This window comes from Heterocephalus glaber, unplaced genomic scaffold (assembly GCF_053883595.1).
Source record: "Heterocephalus glaber isolate CG9 unplaced genomic scaffold, H.glaber_assembly_v1.0 deba00001452, whole genome shotgun sequence".
Lineage (NCBI taxonomy): Eukaryota > Metazoa > Chordata > Mammalia > Rodentia > Bathyergidae > Heterocephalus > Heterocephalus glaber.
In genome coordinates, this window is record NW_028258302.1 from 10,861,134 (window position 1) to 10,867,413 (window position 6,280).

A 6,280-nucleotide genomic window follows, 5' to 3' on the forward strand; every position below is an offset into this window, starting at 1 on the left:
CCTTTTAAAATTTTTTATTTTGAGACAGGGTCTTACTAAGTTGCCCAGGCTATTCTTTAACTTGCAATTCTCCTGCCTCAGCATCCCAGAGTGCTGAGATTACAGACACGTGCCATTGTAAATATTCTTGATTCTTTGGGGTCATGAAAACATTCCCTGACTTTGCAGAAGTCTTGCCACATTGTTTCTTCAAACCTTTCCCCAATCCTGCCTTGGAATATACTGAGGAAATTTTTATTTATTTTCAACCCCACTTACCTTTGGGGCTTGGCATCCCTGGGATATTCTGAGGGTCACCACTTCTTTCAGAAAAGCAGCTAAGGATTAACTGCTCTCAAAATCACATTTACCCACATTCTGGCAGAGACCTTCCCAGTCTTCCCACAGTTTCAATTCAATTCAGCAGTTACTAGCTACAGGTACATTGCCTGCCACAAGGAAGAGGTAAAGAATCGAAAAACTTACCAAGTGCAGTATCTGTCTCCCTGGAGAAGGAAGATACCCACACTACCATCTGCTATTCAAACACTCTTGAGGCAACCTTAATCAGCCCACACAACTGTCTTTTTTTTTTTTTTTTTTTTTGGTACCGGGGATCGAACTCGGAACCTTGTGCTGCCGAGGCAGGTGCCAGAACCACTGAGCTAAATCCCCGGCCCCCACACAACTGTCTTTGATTGAAAGCCAAAAGTAGCCTTGAATCCCAGCCCACTTTCCGACAATGCTTCTATCTCAGCAACCTAAGCATTTAAAATACATAAATAAATTTTTAAAATAAAAAAAAAACTTCCTCAATTGTTAACATTCACTGAGCAATACTCCTTAGGAACCATCCAGCAAACTGGGAATGTATTAATGCTAATCTCACAATAACCCAGTACAGTAGATATTATATTACACCTCTCTTTCAGAGGAGGAAATTGAGGTTCAAAGATAAGGATAACGTGTCCACAGTAGGATTTGGAACCCAGACTCAACTGATTCGAGCTGACATCCTTAGCCACTAAGTTAACCCATCTCCCCAAACCTCCAAGACATCTGTGTGTGCCACAAGCCAGGGAACCAGTCCTTTCTCCCATGCATTTAAAGAACATTGGAGTAGAGTTCCAGTTGCATAGGTAGAATTTCAGGGCCAATTGCAAAACCAAGAGGGTCCTCCCTCCTGGAGACAGCGGATCCGCAGAGACCACAGAAACCAGCTACTGGTCAGGGTCCTCGGCCCCCGAGGGTTCAGCCCTAGGCCTTACCCCACCCGTGGCCTCCTAAGGACAAAGTGACCATCCCTGCAGCGGACACTGCCCCAGCTTGGCCAAGCCCTCGCGCCCGGGCACCATTCACCATCGGAGTGAGCAGGAGCCCACACCCCGGCTGGACGACGGGGTGGGGATGGGGGTGGGGGAACAATGCGAGTGAAGGGGGGCAAGTGTCGCTGCATGAGGCAGAAACGGGTCAGCCGCTGAGCGCTGGATCGCACGGCTGAGGTCCCAGGAGTTGCCAGGGCCCGGGTGGTCCAAAGGAGGCTAAGAAGAGGCAACCCTGCCTGCTACCCGCCTCCCCAGGCCGGCCTTTCCGGTACCCCGAATCTTCCCCAAACCAAAGAATGTGACAGCATGGACTTGCTTCTCTGAGCTCACCTTCCACCAGGTCCCAGCCGCGCGGCCACCGAGCTACGCGCACCGACACGCCCCCCTTTCATTCACCTGGCGCTCCCTCTGGTGAGAGGCGGGGCGGCTGGCCAATCGTGGGGGCTCTTGGGCTCGAGGAGGCGGGCCCTTCGCCCAGCAGGTTTGTCAGTGGCGCGGGCGCCCCTCCTGAGGATGCGCTTAGAAAGGCTGCAGTGCTCTTGCGGTGATGGGAGTTGTGGTCCCAGAGCTGGCTTTTCGGGTAGCGATACAGTGAACAAGACTACAAGTACCAAGATGCCCAAATGAGCAAGGACCAATGCTTGTAAAAAGCTGTTATCTCGGTTAAGTCTCTTGAGTCCCACTTGAGAGACCTGCCAATTATTAGTGTCTTTGTCCAGAAAGCTGAATGCACATCGTGGACAATAACGCAGCCTAGAGTATAACAGCTATGGTTTATCAGTCCGCACACATTGTACCTACCAGCGCTCTCGGCAGACATCAGGAAATAAGTGAAATGATTTAATCTACTCAACAGGTTTTTGTTGCACACCTGCAATCCACCTTCACTGAGTAGTAGTTACAAGAGATAAATGATACAACACTCGTCCCTTTCTAGGCTTTCAGGTTTATATAAACCAGCGAAACAGTTCAACAGCGCTACAAGGTGGTGAATTAAAGGAGGGGCGTGTTCTAGGAGAGCTGTGAACAAACAAGTAGGCTCCAGCTCTCTGAGCTTGTTCCAAGGGGGTGTATTAGTTTGCTAGGGCTGCTGTAACAAAGCACCACCAACAGGGTGATGTAGACAGAAGATTATTGTCTCAGTTCTAGAGGTCTAAAACCAACGTGTTGGCAGGGTTGGTTCCTTCTGAGGGCTATGAGAAAAAAGATCTGTTCCAGATCTCTATCCTTGGCTTGTAAAATGACCATCTTTGTGTTCACATGGCATTTCCTCATATATGTCTCGGTGTCCAAATGTCTGCTTTTTAAAGAACACCAGTTATGTTGGATTAGGGTTCACATCTTAGCTAATTACATCTGCAATGATCCTATTTCCAAATAAGGTCACATTCTGAAGTACAAGGGATGAGACTTCGACATAGGAATGTTGGTGGGGACAATTCAAGCACGACAGGGGGAGAAGGTCAATATTTAAACACAAAATTTAAAAAAGAAACAGAAAAGAATTAAAACAGGCAACAACAAAAAGTGATTCAATGGCTACTTTAGGTTGGGGATCAGGGATGGCCTCTCAGCTGGTGATCTTTCAGCTGAGACCCTAGTGAAGAGGCGTGAGCCATGCTCACATGAGACAGAAGAGCATTCCAGGCAGGAAAAATGCTAGTGCAAAAGCTCTAAAACAGATTGGAACCTTTGCCGAGGTGAGGGGGTGAGTGACAGGTGGTCTAGCTTTGTAGACATGTGACTGTGTAGCATCACAGGGCCCCCACTCAGAAAGGAAGGGCCTGTACTTGGTTAAACGCTGTGCTGTTGACCTCGTGCAATTCTTAATCACTTTTAACAAGGAGCCCTAAAGGTTCATTTTGCATCAAACCCTATACATTAAGTAGGCAGCCCAGGCAATAGGAAATGTGACTGGATAGAGAGGCAGAGACCAGTTACATAGAGGTTTGTAGGCCAAGTGAAGCAGTTTAGAATTTTTTCATAAGTACAACAGGATGAGAGAGAGAGATGATATGATTATTATGGTCCTACCAAAAGATGCTGTTATCTGGAGTTAGGGTAGATGTGGTAGAAATGGAGAAGCTGGTTTAGGATGTATATTTTATAGCATGTCAACAAGCCAGGTATGGTGGTGCACACCTGTAATCCCAGCATTTAGGAAGCTAAAGCAGGAGGTCTGAAGAAAGTTCAAGGCCAGTCTGGGATCCATAGTGAGTTCAGGACCAGCCTGGACTACATAATGAGACCCTCTCTCAAAAAACCCAAAAATTAAATAAAGTATGTCAATTGCAGAGGGCTGGGGATTTAGCTCAGTGGTTCCGGCGCCTGCCTCGCAAGCACAAGGTCCCGAGTTCAATCCCTGGTACCAAAAAAAAAACAAATTGCAGAGGCTTGGGGTATGGCTCAGTAGTAGAGTGTGAGCTTAATGTGTATAAGGCTCTAGGTTTAAGTTCCTTCATGGGGAAAATAAACTATACAATTCGCTCTACAGATAACTTAATTTTAGGTGGTAAAATGGCCATTATACTATCCATCGAAGAAAATCAGTTTTGCTTTTCCTCCTGCTCTCCCCTCCCCCATGCGCCGCTTGGGTTGCACCATGCTCGCTCTGAGCTCCGGGCTCCTGCTAAGCTAGCGGGGCCACGTCTCCCTTCAGCCACTCTCATGATTATCTACTGGGACCTCATCAGCCACGATGAGATGTTCTCCGACATTTACAAGATCCGGGAGATTGTGTGCGGCCTGTGCCTGGAGGTGGAGGGCAAAATGGTCCGTAGAACAGAGGGTAACACTGATGACCCGCTCATTGGTGGAAAGGCCTCCGGCTGAAGGCCCTTGGGCAAAGGTACCGAAAGCACAGTAGTCACTGGTGTGGATATTGTCACGAACCATCACTTGCAGGAAACCAGCTTCACAAAAGAAGCCCACAAGGGGCCGGGGATTTAGCTCAGTGGTTTCACCGCCTGCTGCGCAAGCACAAGGACCCGAGTTTGATCCCTGGTACCGAAAAAAAAAAAAAAAAGAGGCCCACAAGAAGTACATCAAAGATTATATGAAATCAATCAAAGGCAAACTCAAAGACCAAAGACCAGAAAGGGTTAAACCTTTTATGACAGGGGCTGCAGAACAAATCAAGCACATCCTTGCTAATTTCAAAAACTATCAGTTCTTTATTGGTGCAAACATGAATTCAGATGGTTGGTCTGGACTACCATGAAGATTGTGTGACCCCATTTATGATTTTCTTTAAGGATGGTTTAGAAATGGAAAAATGTTAATGGATTTGGCGGTTATCTTGGATCTACCACTTGCCATAACTGGCTGCTGCATGTCATCCACACAACACTGGGATTTTAGACAAATGGGACTGACGTAATCTTTGTTTCTTTGTTTGTTTCTTTTTTTTTTTTTGGTACCAGGGATCGAACTTGGGTCCTTGTGCTTGCACAGCAGGTGGCGAAACCACTGAGCTAAATCCCCAGCCCAAAATGTCAACCAGCATTTGTTTTTTGTTTTTGTTTTTTTGGTACCGGAGATCGAACTCGGGACCTTATGCTTGCAAAGCAGGTGGCGGAACCACTGAGCTAAATCCCTGGCCCTCAGGGACTGACGTAATCTTGAATGCTTCGTTATTTGGAGTGGAGGCATTGTTTTTTAAGGGGAAAAAAAACATGTCATGTAGGTTGTCTAAAAATAAAGTGCATTTAAACTCAAAAAAAAAAATTAGTTTACTTATCTCTTGCCAAGCCAGATGCCCAGTAAGGGACAGCAGCAGTTACATCTGTCCTCTCAGTGTGCCCATCCTGACAGTTCCCAAAGGCAAACTCAGTTCCCAAGGACTTGTGATCATCAGGGCAGCAGAGATGTCATCAGAAGTAAGGAACATCAAGCTTCTCCAGGCTTAACCTTTTGTGTCCTCTAACCTGAGAATTCACGTTACCAATGCCTTCACCTTAATTACAACTATAAGTGGAGCTCGCTCTGCATTCTTAATTCTTTATTTCCTGTGTCCAGGATCTAAATTTCTCCTGTATCTAGGATCTAAATTCTGGACACCAAACTTTATAGCTATGGTACATGTGTCCTATGTTGGATGTCTCAGAAACATTCCAGACTGGGCCGAGGATTTAGCTCAGTGGTCCTACTGCCTGCCTCGCAGGTGCAAGATCCCGAGTTCAATCCCTGGTACCAAAAGAAACATTCCAGACTGCTAAAGTAAAGGGGCATTTTAGGGTGGCCTGAATAGGGCATGTCCCTAGCTACCAGGCATAAGGGATATATGGGGGTCTTCTGATCCCTTGATCTCATTTGATCTGTTATGAGACTTACTGTCTCCACCTAGACCAATAAAACCTTTAATATTAAAAGTTCTGAAGCTCAGTATACCTTCCAAGGTTCAGCCATAGTAAGCCAGAACCACCTTGGCTAGTTTAAACAGAAAATAATTCATGCAAGGAATTAGATGACATACATTATTGGGAAACCTAAAGAAGCTAACCTGGCAGGAATGACTCTGAACTGTCCCAGCAGGGTAGCTACCATCTCTGCTACAATCAGGAAGCTGAGAAATCAGGAGACCATCACTACACCTGTTGTATTCAGTAACATACTGCTGTGGGTGTGATCCAGAGATCAGAAAGTCACCGTCACCATTCTTGCTGCCCCTGAAAGAGCCTCCCAACTCCATGAGGCTAGTGACAAGACCTTGGATCTCTGCTGCAGAAACTCCTCACACTTCTCCTCATTTTTGCCTTCTAGAACTAGTTTCTGCAGCACAGGGAGGGACTCTAGAAAGGAGGTGGGAATGGAGGTTGACTGTCAGTCAACAATACCCAGCACCTCAGCCACACGAATGGCATAGCACTGTGACACTGAATCTAAATCCTGGGAGTTTCAAAGCAGAGTACAGGATTTAAAATGCTCAAAGGATGATTTCCTGGAAGACAATCAATCCTATCTTCCTAATAGAATGA

At 46.3% G+C, this 6,280-nt stretch overlaps 1 pseudogene; it reads left to right on the forward strand.

Moving 5' to 3' along the window:
• Positions 1-3,971: 3,971 nt before the first annotated feature.
• On the forward strand, positions 3,972-4,779 carry LOC106009880 (translationally-controlled tumor protein-like; annotated as a pseudogene).
• The last annotated feature ends 1,501 nt before the right edge of the window (positions 4,780-6,280 follow it).